General features: G+C 36.7%; 1 protein-coding gene across 1 annotated transcript in view; it reads right to left on the reverse strand.

Annotated features, from left to right (window-relative positions):
• The window catches only part of TENM2 (teneurin transmembrane protein 2), a 3,459,878-nt gene that overhangs the window by 3,401,887 nt on the left and 39,066 nt on the right, over positions 1 to 18,925 (reverse strand).

Below are 18,925 nucleotides of genomic sequence, written 5' to 3' on the forward strand. Positions count from 1 at the left end.
GAAAGATAGCAATTTAAATGTATCTCTTCTGGTAAGGTTCTCCCCATTTATACTGATTATAATTTGTAGGAGCAAATTTCATATTGAAAATCAAGGAAACTCACATGCCATGGTTAATTACGAAAGTCAAACTTTAACATATTTTATCTTAACTGATTAGGAAATCTGCCTCTTAAAATTAGACACAAATTTGCAGCAGTAGAAACCAATGATGAGTGACAAAGAACTGACCTGCTGTATTTTCCTCTTTTCTTACCTAAAAGTTACTAGCATTACCATTAGACAGAATTATTATTCCCACTATTTTTATATATGTTAAATTATGTACACTTGACACGGTGCTTTTTATTATATATTTTCAGCAAAAAAAACTAAGCAAAATATTTTTCTGGGAACCACAGTTTAACAACAGTTGAAAACTAGAAGTCTTTAGTCTGGATTTGAACCTTAGTACTCAATCCTTGGCCATTCTCGTGGGTGTTTATTTTTTAAGTCGAATTTCAGTTTAAAAAATGATGGTGGTGGCTTTGAGAAAGCAAAGTGGCTTAAAGCAACATAAGTTTATTCTTTTACTGTTCTGGAGGCTGGAAGTTTAAAATCAAAGTGTCAGCAGGGCCATGTGCCTTATGGAGGAAGACCGTGTTCCATCCGTTCCTTCTTTCTTCAAGTTAATCTGTTTCCTTGCAACCCTCAACTTCAAAAGGCCACCTGTATTTGGCTCACAGCCCCTTCCTGCAACTTCAAAGTGCACTATTCCAACCTCTGGTTCTTTTGTTAAATCTACTTTCTCTTTGGCTTTCTTGACTTCCTCAATTTTAGGACGACCTTTTAAATTACTGGGGCTCACCCTGTTAATCCAGGATTAATCCACTCACATCAAAATCTTTACTGTGATCACATGGTGAGGGAGAATTATTCAGCCTGCCACAGCCATTCTCTCTCAGTTCTTTTCAGTCCTTTTCTCAAACAGTCTCATTTAGATAAGCCACCTGCCTGGCTCCTATAAGCACTGGTATTTGCAGATCCTGATTTCCACAGGGGGTGTGGAAAAGGATCTATTACTGAAACAGCATAACAACAGTTAGAAGTTGGCTGTCAGACTCAGAAGACAGAAACAGGTTTCCATAAAATACTACGTACATTTTACTTTGTTGAAAGATGTAAGACAAGAAACACTTTCGGTGTAGTATCTTCAGCTCATCAAAGAGCTAACAGTTACCTCAGAATGCAGCTTCTTTTATTCCCTCACCTACATGTGGCATAAAAGGCTGGCAAGCAAAAGAGCCAATACATGTGGGGGTCGCCTTGACATAAAATGAAAATTTCTCACAATACAGGAACTATATCTATTTTTTAGCAGAGTAGTACTATCATAATTTTGCTAATTCCCATCAAGTTAGGGAAATTTTGTGAAGTAAACAGAGTATCTCTTTTTTTCCTCCCCTCTTTCCCTTTCTTCTCACTTCTTATCATCATAGTTATAATCTACAGTTTATATTTACTGAACTCTTTGTCTTTTCATTTGGTTAGATGTGTGTGTGCATATATATATATGCAGTTGCCTATTATCATATCTACTTACATATTTTAATAGTTGTCCCAAATTTAACCTGTTCAAAACTGAAATCTCCCTCAATTTCTCCCAAACCTGCTTCATCTGCTCATCCCTTTCAATCCATAGATAATGACATCCTACCAGTGGCTCAGCAATCATGATTTTCGTCATATCACACATACAGTCTGCAGGTAAATATTATTAGCTTGACCATCAAAAAAATGTGTAAAACTCTATTTCTATGCCCAAAACAAAAGTTATTTCAGCTATTCCTTCATTTTCTTTTTGTAACTTTGTTAAACATGTACTTTCTTCCACAGCCATGTGGTAGTAAAGAACATGGACTAATGGCCTTAATAAACCTGCATTTGAACCCCTCTCCAAAAATATATAAAACTCTAGAATCTCATCACCTCTCACCTCTCCAAATGCCACAGCTCTATACTAAGCCACCATTCCATCTTGCCTTGAAGACTATGAGGGCCTCTGTATCCCCTTCCTTCACCTCATTGTCAGCACACCAATCAGAGAAATCTTGGCTCATCATGTGTCCAAACATGGCCTGGGCTCAGACTCTCTAAAGGTATTCCACTTTTCTCAAATTAAAAAAGAAGGTCTTACAAAGATATACAAGATCTGGTCATTTTCTCTCTGGCCTCATCTGCTATCTCTCTCTTCTTTGCTCTGTTCCAGCAACTCTGGCCTTTTTGATGCTGCAAGAACACTATCAGACATGCTCCAACTTTGGGGCCTTTGCCTTTCTTTTTTTTTTTTTTTAATCTGAAATTCCCTGCTCCTGATAGCTATATTACTCTTTCTCTCCCTGTTATAGGCTGAATTGTGCCCCCCTAAAATTCCTATATTGAAATCCCACCTTCCCGAGTACCTCAGAATATAAGAATATTTGGAGAAAAGATCTTTCATGAGTGATTAATTTAAAAATAGGCTGCTGAGAAGAGGTTTAAGATGGTGGAGTAGCAGGACACGAGGCTTATCTACTCCCACAAATACACTGAAAATGCAACTACATGTGGAACTATTTGCACAAAAAATTTCGCAAAAACTGACGAAAGACCTCAAGATTATGATGGAACAATAAAACAGTACAAAACCAGACAGGACATAAGAAAGAAGAAGAACAAGAGAAAAAGAAGCTACAGGAAAAGAGACAAGACCCTCTCTCCCAGGAGGGAGGCTGGAAAGAGGAATAGCTCTTGTACCCCAGGAAGTTTCCCCACCAGTGAAGAGGCCATCCAAAAATGCAGGAGGAACTCTAGACAAACGGTGGAAGCAGTTAAAAAGAAGATAGTCCTCCACAAATGGTCAGTGCTATGGGCAACAGGCAACTGTAGCCGGGTGCCAGCAGGTGTTGTGAACTAAAACTTTGGCCTTGGAGATCAGACCCAAAGAGGGAGCTGGGGCCAGCCACATGGGGGAAAAACTGGGTTAGCTGTGCAGAAACAGCCTGGAGGGACTAGAGTAAAAGGTGGCCCAATGGAGAGCATCTAAGCAGAGGCAATGCAGTTGGGCCCCGAAACTAGAAGCCATTGTTGGGCATGCTAGAAAGAAGGGGCAGGATCCACCACTGCAGTCTTGTTCCCTACCCCTGCTTTCTCAAGCTGTAGGACACTACCTGTCTCAGCTTGAAACCACTTGCCTAGCAATGGCTGGGAAGCAGCCTCACCCACAGGGCAACAGACTTCTTGGAGCAGGTGGAGTAACCACCTGGGGGAATGACACGAGTTCCTGGTTCCTGCTGGGTGGTGGTGGGTCATGCTACTGGAGCCAAACCTGAGCCGAAAGAGCTGCCACCAGCAGTGGTGCCCGTCCCCTGAAAGACTGGGGAAAACACAACATCTCATATCTGCCCAGAATATCTACAGAGGCTCAAGTCAGCAGGGTAGTGCCAAAAAGCTGCTGGTGGTAGCACTCATTCCCGTGAGAGGGCCTCTGGTTCCTGCTCCCTGTCGATCAGGGAAAACACAGGCACTATGGCTCCATCCAGAGAATCTAAAGTGGCTCCTGATCAGTGCCAGAAGGACTGCTGGAAGCAGTGCCCGCTCCCACAAGAAGGCCATTGGTGCCTGATCCCTGATGGAGCTGTGGGCTGCCTGACCAGAGAAAAGCACAAGACACAGGGCCCTGGCCAGTGGTCCTGTGAAGGCTCAGATCAGAGGTCACTCATTCCACATCAGGAGAACCAGGCAAGGGTTCTGTTAACTCACATTCTGATCTGCAGGGCTACAGAAAGGATTCCTACCAGTAGCACAATGGGCAAGGGATGGCCAGAAACACACATCCTGCTGCTACAGAGAAAGCCTTTGAGCAATACTTAGGGAGAAGCCCCCTGCCCTGGGGACTTTAGAGAGGGATCCCTAGCGTGGCCAAGCAAGGGGAGTGCTGGCAAAACAATGGCACCTGCTCCTATACCTACAGAGGGCATTCCCTAGAGCATTCCCACCAAAGGGAGAGGTGTCAGAAACTGTTGACATTGCAATCTACAAAACATAGCCCTCAAATCTACCTGCTAGCAGAAGGACCTGTAAGAAACATTTCTACCCCTGCAAGCTACAAAAGTAATCCTGAGATTAGTGAAATACTGCCACCTGCTTCACAGACCTTATCCCTATCACTAGCAGCCACGCAGCCACAGGAGAAGTATGATACTATTGCTGTCAACATGTGCTATGAGTACACATGAAGTGCTACCATCCCTGAGAACTCCAGGACTGGACACTTGCTCCAAAAGCTACATTCCAACTGTCAAGGGGACAATAAACAGAAGTTAGACCCCATGAAATGACAAAGAAGCAGCTTTCAGAAAAAGGAACAAGACAAAAATATACAAAATTCACTAAATGATGAGGAGATAGGCAATTTACTTGAAAAAGGATTCAGAATGATGATTGTAAAGATGATCCAAGATCCTGGAAAAAGAATGGAGACACAGATTGAGAACTTAAAAGAAATGCTTAACAAAGAGCTAAAGGATTTAAACAGCAAGATGAATAGTGAAATAATTGCAATAAAAAATAATCTTGATGGAACCAATAGTAGGTTAATGGGGGCAGAAGAACGAATAAGTGAGATGGAAGACAGAATGATGGAAATCACTGCTACAGAAAAGAATAAAGGAAAAAGAATGAAAAAAAAAAAACTGAGGAGAGTCTAAGAGACCTCTGGGACAACATTAAATTTACCAACATTCACATCATAAGGGTTCCAGAAGGAGAAGAGAGAGAGAGAAAGGGCCAGAGAAAATATTTGAAAAGATTACAACCAAAAATCTCCAAAATACGGGAAAGGAAACATTCACTCAAGTGGAAGAAGCACAGAGAATTCCATACACAATAAACCCAAGAAGAAATACATCAGCACACATGATAAACAAATGGACAAAAAATAATTTCAAAGAAAAAAATTAAGAGTGACAAGGGAAAATCAACAAATCACACATAAGGATAAGAGCTGATCTTTCAGAATAAACACTACAAGGCAGAAGGGAGTGACAAAATATATCTGAGGTGATGAAGAGGAGGAATGTAGAATGAAGAATACGCTAACCAGCAAAGCTCTCGTTCAGATCTGGTGGAGAAATCAAAAGCCTTACAGACAAGCAAAAGCTAAGAGAATTCAGCCCCTTCAAATCAGCTCTACATCAACTATTAAAGGAACATTTCTAAGCAGAAAAGGAAAAGCCACAATTAAAAACAAGAATATTAAAAATGAAAAAGAGCTCACTGGCAAAGGCAAAGATAACTTAAAAGTAGGAAATAATCCATTGACAAATATGCTATCTAAACTAGCAAGCATGAGAAGAGGAGAGCATAAATGCAGAACACTGAAAATTCATTGGAAATTAAAAGACCAGCCAGCAGAAATAATTCTGCACACTTATAGATGGATATATCAAAATACAATGGTGAGAGTGGGCATCCTTGTCTTTTGTTCTACCCAGTTATGTCAAGAATTTCCTGCCCTTTTAGGAGGTTTAAGTTCTTCTGCTAGCATGCAACTGATGTTCTGTTTCAACAGTTTTACATGTGGATGTATTTTTTTATGTGTTTGTGGGAGAAGGTGAGCCTGACCTCTTACTCCTCGGCCATCTGGAAGTCATAGCCACAACAATCAGACAAACAAAAGAAATAAAAGGCATTCAAATAGGAAGAGAAGAGGTAAAACTGTCACTTTATGCAGATGACATGATACTACTATACATAGAAAACCCTAAGGACTCAACCCAAAAACTATTTGAACTGATCAACAAATTCAGCACAGTTGCAGGATTTAAGATTAACATTGAGAAATCAGTCACATTTCTGTATACTAACAATGAAATATTACAAAAGAATACAGAAATTAAATACCTTTTTAAACTGCATGCCAAAAAATCAAATGCACCTGAACAAGAAGGTAAAGGACTTATATGCTGAGAATGATAAAACATTAATCAAGGAAACTAAAGAAGATGTAAAGAAATGGAAAGATATTCCATGCTCCTAGGTTGGAAAAATTAATATTGTAAAAATGGCCATCCTACCCAAAGCAATCTACAGAATCAATGCAATCCCTATCCAATTACCCATGACATTTTTCACAGAACTACAACAAACCATCCAAAAATTTATATGGAACCACAAAAGACCCCGAATTGCCAAAGCAATTCTGAGGAACAAAAACCAAGCAGGAGGCATGACTCTCCCAGACTTCAGGCACTATTACAAAGCCACAGTCACCAAGACAGTGTGGTACTGGTTCCAAAATAGACATGCAGACCAATGGAACAGAAGAGAGAACCAAAAATAAACCCAGACACCTACGATCAATTAATTTTTGACAAGGGAGGCAAGAACATAAAATGGGAAAAAGAAAGTCTTTTCAGCAAGTATTGCTAGGAAACCTGGACAGCCACATGCAAAGCAATGAAACTAGAATACACCCTCACACCATGCACCAAAATAAACTCCAAATGCCTGAAAGACTTAAACATAAGACAAGACACCATCAAACTCCTGGAAGAGAACATAGGCAAAACATTCTCTGACATCAACCTTACAAATGTTTTCTCAGGTCAGTCTCCCAAAGCAACAGAAATAAGAGCAAAAATAAACCCATGGGACCTCATCAAACTGACAAGCTTTTGCACAGCAAAGGAAACCAAAAAGAACACAAAAAGACAACTTACAGAATGGGAGAAAATACTTTCAAATGATGCAACTGACAAGGGCTTAATCTCTAGAATATACAAGCAACTTATACAACTCAGCAGCAAAAAAGCCAACAACCCAATGGAAAAATGGGCAAAAGACCTGAAAAGACATTTTTCCAAGCAAGATATACAGATGGCCAACAAGCACATGAAAAAATGTTCAACATCCCTGATTATTAGAGAAATGCAAATCCAAACTACCATGAGGTACCACCTCACACCAGTCAGAATGGCCATCATTAGTAAGTCCACAAATAACAAATGCTGGAGAGGGTGTGGAGCAAATTGACCCCTCCTGCACTGTTGGTGGGAATGTAAACTGGTACAGCCACTCTGGAGAACAATATGGAGGTACCTTAGAAATCTATACATAGAACTACCATATGACCCAGCAATCCCACTCTTGGGCATATATCCAGACATGTGTCTTTTTCCTTAAAAAAGATATATGTACCCACATGTTCATTGCAGCACTATTCACAATAGCCAAGACATGGAAACAACCCAAATGTCCATTAACAGACGACTGGATTAGGGAGAAGTGGTATATATACACAATGGAATACTATTCAACCATAAAAAAACAAAAATAATGCCATTTTCAGCAACATGGATGGAACTAGAGACTCTCATCCTGAGTGAAGAAAGTCAGAAAGAGAAAGACAAATACCATATGATATCACTTATATTTGGAATCTAATATAGGGCACAAATGAACCTTTCCAGAGAAAAGAAAATCACTAACTTGGAGAACAGACTTGTGGTTGCCAAGGGGGAGGGAGTGGGATGGATTGGTAGCTTGGGGCTAATAGATGCAAACTGTTGCCTTGGAATGAATTAGCAATGAGTTCCTGCTGTGTAGCACTGGGAACTATGTCTAATCACCTATGATGGAGCATGATAATGTAATCAAAAAATGTATATATGTATGTGTAACTGGGTCACCATGCTGTAGAGTAGATAAAAAAGATTGTATTGGGGAAATAACAATTAAAAAATACAATGGAAACCATAAATTAAATAACTATAATGGTCACACACATATAAAACAAAAAGCAAGCCAAACAACACTAAAGATGGTCAGCAGATAACAAGAGAAGACAACAAAAAGATGAAAGGAAGAAAAAAGACCCCAAATAGTAATCCAAAAAAAATTAGGTAAATGACAATAAGTACATACTTATCCATAATTATATTGAATGTAAAGGATTAAACACGCCAACAAAAGAAAAATACTGGCTGAATGGATTCAAAAGCAAGGTGTGTGTGTGTGTGTGTGTGTGTGTGTGTGTGTGTGTGTGTGTATGCTATAGGAGACCCACTTCAGATCTAAGAACACATATAGACTTAAAGAGAGGGTATGGAAAAAAATATTACATGCAAATGGAAGTTACAGAAAAGCAGAGTAGCAATACTCATATCAGACAAAATAGATTTTAAAATAAAGAAGGCCACAAGAGACAAAGAAAGATATTACATGATGATCAAAGGATTAATGCAACAAGAAGAAATAACAATTTTAAATATATATGCACCCGACATAGGAGGAGCACAATATATAAGGCAACTACTAACAGCCATAAAAGGGGAAATTGATAATAACACAATAATAGTGGGGGGCTTTAACACCCCCCTGACAGCAATGGACATATCATACAGACAGAAAACCAACAAGGAAATGCAGGTCTTAAATGATACACTAGACCAAATAGACTTAACTTAAAGTTATCTATAGAACTTTTTACCCCAAAACAGCAGAATATACTTTCTTCAAGTACACATGGAACATTCTCCATGATAGATCAAACCTTGGACCACAGATAAAGCCTTGGTAAATTTTTAAAAATTGAAATTATTTCAAGCATTTTCTCTGAGCACAATGCTATGAGACTAGAAATCAAATACAAGAAGAAAAAATAAAACAGTAAAAATCACAAGCTCTTGGAAGCTAAACAATATTCTACTAAACAACCAATGGATCATTGAAGAAATCAAAGAAGAAATTAAAAAATACATAGAGACAAATGACAATGAAGGATACAACAATCCAAAACCTGTGGGACACAAAAAAAGCAGTTCTACTAGGAAAGTTTATAGCAATACAATCTTATATCAGGAAAGAAGAAAAAACTCAAATAAATAACCTAAACTTACATCTTAAACATCTAGAAAAGGAAGAACACATAAAGTCCAAAATTAATAGAAGGAAAGAAATCACAAAGATTAGAGCAGAAATTAATAACATAAGAGATAAAGAAAATAATTGAGAAGATCAATGAAGTCAAAAGTTGGTACTTCGAAAAGTTCAACAAAATTGATAAACCGTTAGCCAGACTCATGAAGATAAAAAGGGAGAGAGTTCAAAATGAATAAAATTAGAAATGAAAAAGAAGTTACAAATGACACTGCAGAAATACAAAGAATCATGAGAGACTACTATGAGCAACTGTATGCCAATAAAATGGACAACCTAGAAGAAAGGACAGATTCTTACAAAGGTACAACATACCAAGACTGAACCAGAAAGAAAAATAAAATATGAGTAGACCAATCATAAGTGCTTAAATTGAAAATGTGATTAAAAAACTTCCAAAAAACAAAAGTCAAGACCTGATGGCTTCACAGCTGAGATCTACCAAACATTCAGAGATGAGTTAACACCTCTTCTGAAACTTTTCCAGAAAATTGCAAATGAAGGAATACTCCCAAGCTCATTCTATGAAGCCACCTTTACACTCATATCAAAACCAGACAAAGATATCACAAAAAAATAAATGTACAGGCCAATATCACTCATGAACATAGATGCAAAAATCCTCAACAAAATATTAGCAAACTGCATACAAATATACACTAAAAATATCACACACCATAATAAAGTAGGATTTATCCCAGGAATGCAAGGATTCTTCAATATCTGCAAATCTATCAATGTGATACACCACATCAACAAACTGAAAAAATAAAAACCATATGATCATCTCAATAGATGTAGAAAAGTCTTTCGACAACATTCAACACCTATTACTGATAAAAACTCTTCAGAGACTGGGCACAGAGAGGAACTACCTCAATATAATAAAAGTCATTTCTGACAAACCCACAGCTAACATCATTCTCATGGTGAAAAACTGAAAACTTTTCCACTAATATCAGGAACAAGACAAGGATGTCCTCTTTCACCAATTCTATCCACCAGAGTCTTGGAAGTCCTAGCCTTGGCAATCAGAGAATAAAAAGAAATAAAAGGAATCCAAATTGAAAAAAAAAAAAGGAAAACTATCGCTATTTGCAGATGATATGATTATATGATTATATATCTAGAAAATCCTTAAGACACTACCAGGAAACTATTAAGGCTCATCAATGAATTGGTAAAGTATCAGGATAAGAAATCAATACTCAGAAAGAGAAATTAGTGAAACAATCCCGTTTACCACTGCATCAAAAAGAGTAAAATACCTAGGAATAAATTTACCTCAGGAGACAAAAGACTTGTACTATGAAAACTATAAGATGTTGATGAAAGAAATCAAAGAAGACACAAATAGATGGCAAAATATACCATACTCTTGGATTGGAAGAATCAATATAGTCAAAATGACAATACCACCTAAGGCAATCTGCAGATTCAATGTAATCCCTATCAAATTACCAATGACATTCTTTACAGAACTAGAACAAACTATTTTTAAAATTGTATGGAAACACAAAAGACCTTGAATAGCCAAAGCAATATTGAAAAGAAAAATCAGAATTGGAGGAATCAGGCTCCCTGACTTCAGACTCTACTACAAAGCCACAGTCATGAAAACAGTATGGTACTGACACAAAACCAGAAATACAGATCATTAGAACAGGATAGAAAGCTCAGACATAAACCAAAACATCTATGGTCAATTAATCTATGACAAAGGGAGGCAAGAACATACAGTGGAAGAAAGACAGTCTCTTCAATAAATGGTATGAGGAAAACTAGACAAAAGTATGTAAGAGAATTAAATTAGAACATTTTCTAACACTACATGCAAAAATAAACTCAAAATGGTTTAAAGACCTAAATATATGGCCACACACTATAAAACTCCTAGAGGAAAACATAGGCAGAACACTCTTTGACATAAATTACAGCAACATTTTGTTTGATCCACCTCCTAGAATAAAGACAGTACAGACACAAATAAACCAATGGGACCTAGTTAAACTCAAAAAGCTTCTGCACAGCAAAGAAAACCATTTAATAAGTGAAAAGACAACCCACAAAATGGTAGAAAATTTTTGTGAATGACTCAGCCAACAGATTTAATCTCCAAAATATACATATAACTCATACAACTCAATAATGAAAAAACAAACAACCCAATTGAAAAATGGGCAGAAGACCCAAATTGACATTTCTCCAAAGAATACACACAGATGGCCAGCAGGCACATGAAAAAAATGCTCAATGTCACTAATTATTAGAGAAATGCAAATCAAAACAACGAGTTACCACCTCACACCATTTAGAGTAACCATCATTAACAAGTTAACAAACAACAAATGCTGGAGAGGATGTGGAGAAAAGAGTACCCTCCTGCACTGTTGGTGGGAATGGAAATTGTTACAACCACTATGGAAAACAGTATGCAGGTACCTCAGAAAACTAAACATAAAACTATCATATGAACCAGCAATACCACTCCTGGGCATTTATCCAGACAAAATCTTCATTGAAAAATATACATGCATGCATATGTTCACTGCAGCACTATCCACAAGAGCCAAGACATGGAAACAACCTAAATGTCCACTGACAGATATGATACAAATATACAACGGAATACTACTACACTGTAAAAGGACAAATAATGCCATTTGAAACAATATGGATGGAACTAGAGACTCTCATACTGAGTAAAGTAAGTCAGAAAGAGAAAGACACCCTATGATACCACTTATATGTGGAGTCTAAAATATGGCAAAACGATCTATCTACAAAAGAGAAAAAATCATGAACATGGAGAACAGATTTGTGTTTTCAGTGAAAGGGTGGCTGGGAGGGAGTGGGATGGATTGGGAGTCTGTGGTTAGTAGATGAAAACTGCTGCATTTGGAGAGGAAGGGCAATGGGATCATGCTCTATACAACACGGAGCTACCTATTTAATCACTTGTGATAGAACACGATGGAGGATAATGTGAGAAAAAGAATGTATATACATGTATAACTGCGTTACTTTGCTGTACAGCAAAAGTTTACAGAAATTTTAAATCAATTACAATAAAAAATTTTAAAAATAAATTTTTAAAAAGAGGCTGTTAGGTCTGGGGCCGTATTCAGTATGACTGATGACCTGATGAGAAGAGGAAGATACAGAAGGGATGTGTGGGAACAGAGGCGAGTCTATGTGAGGACAGAGCAAGAAGCCGGACATCTGCAAGCCAAGGAAAGAATCCTCAGGAGAAATCAAACCTTCTGATTCCTTGATCTTAGACTTTCAGCCTCCAGTACTGTGAGAAAATAAATTTTTACTGATTAATCCACCCGTCTGTGGCACAGTGTTATGGTGGTCCTAACAAACTAACACATTCCCTTTCACTTCGTATTTGGTCAGAAGCCAGGTACTCTGTTTGACCTTCCTTGGCACCTTAATTAAAGTTCCCTACATATCCAGACACCTTGTATCCCACTCCCCACTTTATTTTCCTTTTATATCATGTGCAATACAAAACATATTGCATTTACTTATTTGTTTATTACTTGTCTTCCTCTATATAGTGTGAGTTCAATGAGGAAAGAGATTTCTGGCCTTTTAAAATGTTTATACTGCTATCTTCCTGGAATATAGAACAGCATCCTGCACAGAATAAGACCTCAAAGATTTATTAACTTGGTTCTATGGACTAATAGGAAAGATGAAACAGAAAGCAACTTAAATCCATATCATGTGAGTAGAAATAGAGAGTAGAATTTAGATCTTTAACCTGTTACTAGTTATTCTCCGGAGATTCACATTCTATAAGGAATGAGAAAATAAGCGAAAAGATATTAGTAAGTAAATATGAAATTCTTTGTGAAACTTAAAAGAAATTGACTTTGAAAGGTTATTTCCTGTTATCAAATTTGGTTGGATGGTCTTTCAAAGGACTAGATTCTAGATTCTACTTTGAGACCTCTTTGGCTCTTCTAGGATCCTATACTTTTGTGTTTTTCTAGAAAAAATATAAATCACCAAAGGAGACTTATAATTGAATATATGAGTAACCAAAGAGAAAATAAGTCAAACATTTTCTCCCTTCCATTTTCTCTCCTCTCCAGTGTTCATTCATAGACATAGATGTAAAATTTCATAGATAACAGAGAACTGATAACTTATGAGATATTTGAGTGCTTCAGAATACAGGAAAATCCCAAATATGCTAAATTCATTCTATAAGTCTAGCAAAACCCTAAAAGACAAACCAGTTTGCAAAATGAAATAACAAGATATTAAAAAACATAACTTACTATTAAATTATCCCAACATGATTAATCTGTTAATGAAGTATATTACACTAATAGAAGGAAAAAAAAAAAAACTTCCAAAGTTGAAAAAGCATATAATGAAATTGACTATCACTTCATAAGTAATATTATAAGCCTTCTTTGGAAACAGAGCTAATAGTACCCCTTAAAAACACAAAGTATTTTTTAAGTTCATATTTATTAAAGCATCTCTGCAGAGCCCATCAAATCCTTAAAGACAATATTATAGAAATATGTCCAATAAAGACTCACATTTATGTGTAAGGAACAGGGTTATGCTCTTCACCTGGATAACTTCACTTGGACTAATTTTATCTGGATTGCCTACCCAATCCCAGGATCTGGGTACTATGATTAATCTCTGGCAGATAAAAGAGCATGTGCCAGGGAAAGACTTTTAATTTCATACCAATTTTGATAGTGGACCACTAATAGTTACGTGGAATATATCCATTTTGCAGCCATTTTTTTGTACTGGCACTCCCAGTGTAAAAGCCTGAGATTAAGTGTCCCTGTAAAATTGAGTTCCTCTTACTCTTTGATACCATCTGTGATCATATCAGCAGGTGTTAATTGTTCTTTTGATAATATCCAAACTAATCCTATTAAGGCTAACAGTGGGACTATGGCCTACTACAACTTAGTACCAAGGTCCAAAGCATAAAAGGGGATCTGGTATCCATTTATGCCTCCAAATAATGTACTTTTTAGCTGCAATGAAGTGGTCAATCCCCCGAGGACATTCTAAGCATCTGCCTGAAGTGTTAAATGAGTTAGTTTCCTCTATAAACCTGATTAGAATAGACAAATTAATTGGAAAGGAAATTCACTGTACAATATTATGTACAATTTACTGGCTTAAATAAAACCCAACTTGTGAGGTAAAGGAGGCTTCTGTTCTGTGCAGGAAGATTGAATTTCTGCTGGTTAAACATGGCACACACCAATTAGGAAAAACACAAGTTAACTGTATTCATTCAGTGACCTCTCTAGGAATTTGTAAGCAATGGACATTTATACCTTCCCCTTTAAGTGCTCTTAAAAGTCAAAATTCAGAATAAGGGCTTTTGTAGGATTTTTTAAAAAGAGGATATAGACTTTATTTCCTTTTGTTAGACAGATTAAACCTTGTCAAAAGGAGGCTTTGGAAACCACAGTATGGTATTTGGCTATTTTGGAAGCCAAAGTATGGAGTTTGGCCATTTAGTCTGAATTATAAATTAATGTTTTTACAGTTTTTATGCACTTGAAAATAACTTCTATCTATGTTTACTTATGGGTACTTATGTGTATAGAGAATACAAGGAAGCATATTATAATACACTTTGTCCACATTCATGCCTTGTGGTCAAACTAAAGTCAGGTTCATTAAATAAAATGACGATTACATATATTAGAGATGCATTGCTAACAAAATAAACTACCATTGGAGTCTAGCAAATTGAGGAGAAAGCTATCATTTGTTTTGCTGATCCCTTTTCTGATGTGCTAAGAGCCCCTAATAAGCATAGTTAAAGCATTAAACTGAAAACTGAAGTGTGAAAACTAACATTATGTCCTAATTTGAAGACAGACATTAATTGAATTTTACAGTATACAATTGATAGAAATTTTCACATCTGTGCAGCTTTTTAGTTGTCTACATAAATAGCCTCCCAAATTATGCCCCAATGAAAGTACAGCAGAAAGGTAGCTACACAATTTACCAATGTTGATAGGACATATTAAAAAAAATCTTCTATTTATATTAAAGAGCCTGCAACAGACTGCCTAAGAATCTGTTTGTTTGGGTTGTATTCTAGGAAGGAATGCCACCTGCTCACAAATAAGCAAAAGCACCATATTACCTAGGGAATGGGGAAGGTTCTCCAAGTGTTTAAGCACAAGTGCAAGCAGACATTTTCCCACTCTCCCAAATACATTCACGAGATAAAGGTAAGTAAAAATAATTACATTCATTGTATTACATACCGGTTTTTATCTGAGAATTAAGTTCAGAACCTTCTCCTGATGCATTCTCAATACTAGGAGGTACAACATATATACACACACACAGACACATAAGCCTCATTACTGCACACAGGCCTACCCATTCTCTCTTGCTATCCAGTCCATTCTGTTCTTGAGGTAAGACAGAAATAAGACCTGTCTTTGTGCTCTGTTTTTTTGTTGTTGTTGTTGTTGTTGTTAACATTTTGCTTGCATATAGGTCAAATCATTGATTCTTCCTTTTGCAATTAACACATTTTTACATAAATAGAAATTGGTATTTTTGTCAATCTGCTATCTTTTGGTAAGATGTAAACTGAAGCAGGATTCACACAGTTTCTTTAATTCCATCTACTTTTAGTGAATATTTGTATTTATCCTGTAATTTCTAGAAATATTTTAAATCTTCATAATATTCTTATAATTACATAAGCTTATTTCATATCTCTTTCTTTTTAAGAAAAGCCTAACAAAAACTTATATTAAACTTGTATATTACTCTCCAAAGTAAATGGCCAGCACTGTTTGGGACATCATTGTTGAAATTCCATGATTTTGAATTTTTATAATATTTTCAAAATATTAATATAATCATGATTTATTTTTTAAGTACTCATTTTGAGTAACTACAACCTATTATATCCTATTATATGTCACACGCTTTGCTTGATTCTAGACATAAAAGATAAAGAAAGCTTTCCCTGTTTTTTCAGAGCTATCACATCCACTGAATAAAGGGGATTAACTTATTAAGTGCTGTTTATCAAAATGGAAGTATAACGAATATGAAGGGACATAAGAATGTGGAAGAATGGAGTTCCTGTCATGGCTAAGCGGAAACAAATCTGACTAGCATCCATAAGGTTGCAGGTTCGAGCCCTGGCCTTGCTCAGCAGGTTAAAAATCTGGCGTTGTGGTGAGCTGTGGTGTAGGTCGCACACACAGCTTTGATCCTGTGTTGCTATGGCTGTGGTGCAGGCCAGCAGCTACAGCTTCAACTCCATCCCTAATTCCATCCCTAGCCTGGGACCTTCCATATGCTGTGGGTGCGGCCCTAAAAAGACAAAAAAAAAAAAAAAATGTGGAAGACCTATGGGACATCTCTGCCATTCATTTATTAGTTTCTGAGTACAAAAAATGCTAGAAGAATAAATGCTAGAAAAGATGAAGCAGACCTTCAAAAACAGTCTAACCTAGATTCCAGAATCCTTTACAATTGCTTATGCTAGATCTAAATAGTACATGATCAAGACCCTCTTACTCATATTAAAGCAAACTGACAACATATACATATGTGTCTGTGTTCATTATTATTTAGGTTACTTTTGGTTTTCAGGTGCTGTTATGAAGAAACAAATGCCATATATTAAACAAATGTACAATTAGGACAGTTAATCCCTATACACATGGCACACCACTCATAAACACAATATCATTATTTCCCTAAACACACAAATTGGTTGATTTCCCCCAACTGCTACCCCCATAGAATGAAATCTTAGTATGACACTATCAGCACTCTCAAAATTAAGGAGTTATTTATCTGTAACATCTTCCTTTCCCACATATATACTTCAAAGTATCCCTTGATGAAAAGCTCAATCTATAATACTTTTAAGTCTAATTTGAATGTGCTTTATTCCAATCAATCAATGGAAAAATGGGCAAAAGACTTGAATAGACATTTCTCCAAGGAAGATATACAGATGGCCAACAAGCACATGAAAAAATGCTCAACATCGCTGATCATAAGAGAAATGCAAATCAAAACTACCATGAGATACCACCTCACACCAGTCAGAATGGCCATCATTAATAAATCCACAAATAACAAGTGCTGGAGGGGCTGTGGAGAAAAGGGAACCCTCCTGCACTGCTGGTGGGAATGTAAACTGGTACAGCCACTATGGAGAACAGTTTGGAGATACCTTAGAAATCTATACATAGAACTTCCATATGACCCCACAATCCCACTCTTGGGCACATATCCGGACAAAACTCTACTTAAAAGAGACACATGCACCCGCATGTTCATTGCAGCCCTATTCACAACAGCCAGAACATGGAAACAACCCAAATGTCCATTGACAGTTGATTGGATTAGGAAGATGTGGCATATATACACAATGGAATACTACTCAGCCACAAAAAAGAATGACATAATGCCATTTTCAGCAACATGGATGGAACTAGAGAATCTCATACTGAGTGAAATGAGCCAGAAAGACAAAGACAAATACCATATGATATCACTTATAACTGGAATCTAATATCCAGCGCAAATGAACATCTCCTCAGAAAATAAAATCATGGACTTGGAAAATAGATTTGTGGCTGCCTGATGGGAGAGGGAGGGAGTGGGAGGGATCGGGAGCTTGGGGTTATCAGACACAACTTAGAATAGATGTACAAGGAGGTCCTGCTGAGTAGCATTGAGAACTATGTCTAGATACTCATGTTGCAACAGAACAAAGGGTGGGGAAAAAATGTATATATGTAAGGATAACTTGATCCCCTTACTGTACAGTGGGAAAATAAAATAAAATAAAATAAAAATAAATGGGCTTTATTTTGTTTTTTTTTCTATTCTGTTACCATAGATCATAGTTGACTACACAGATTATGTGCCTGGGTGTGCCTGTGTACATATGTATACTTTTATGGAATTTTAAGAATATTGGTTCTGCATCATTGACTGGGCTAACTGGTAAGAGATCATCAACTCTTACATAAAGTATTTTCACTTCACCCTTTACTTATCCACTTTTCTTTCCCTCTACAGCAGAGAAAAATTAGCACTGTTTCCTTCACATAAAAGTTTCTGGAGAGAGTTCCCATTGTGGCTCAGTGGTAAAAAACCCAACTAGTATCCATGAGAATGTAGGTTCGATCCCTGGCCTCACTCAATGGGTTAAGTATCTGGTGTTGCCTTGAGCTGTGGTATAGGTTGCAGACGTGGCTTGGATCCTGTATTGCTGTGGCTGTGGTATAGGCTGGCAGCTGCAGCTCTGATTTAACCCCTAGCCTGGAATTGCCATATGCCACAAGGGTAGACCTTAAAAAAAGCAAAAAATAAATAAATAAATAAGTTTCCAGGGCTCGGATATTTCAAGGGCCTCTTTTTTTTTTTTCTTTTCATTATTTATTTATAAATACACAGGTTTTTTTCATTAATAAGTATATTACAAAACAGTTCAATGTTATAAAATTTTGCAAAAAAATTAAAATCATCATAAATACCTCCATTTTACGTGTTTATATCATTCACTTCTAGAAGTGTACATTTATGCATCCTTAGCTCATAAAACTAGTATTATAAGGCAAATGTGATTGGTTAAATTGCTTTGATTATATATTCAAAAGATTTTGCTCATGTCATAAAATGTTTTTCTAAATCATGATTTTAAATAGCCATGTATATTTCACTATGTGGAGGTTACATAATTTATTCATTCTATCTTCTAAGATCTTTTAGATTAGCTCTCAGATTTTTTTGTTGTGATGTGAACTACAAGGGAAGTCCAACTCTCAGATTTTTTCAATTTTCATTTATTTATTTATTTATTTTCCTTTCACAGATTACCTGAACATATGGAAGTTTCCAGGCCAGGGCTGGAATTAGAGCTGCAGCTGGGTCCTTTACCACGCCACAGCAACACCACCAT

Source organism: Sus scrofa, chromosome 16, assembly GCF_000003025.6.
Source record: "Sus scrofa isolate TJ Tabasco breed Duroc chromosome 16, Sscrofa11.1, whole genome shotgun sequence".
Taxonomy (NCBI): domain Eukaryota; kingdom Metazoa; phylum Chordata; class Mammalia; order Artiodactyla; family Suidae; genus Sus; species Sus scrofa.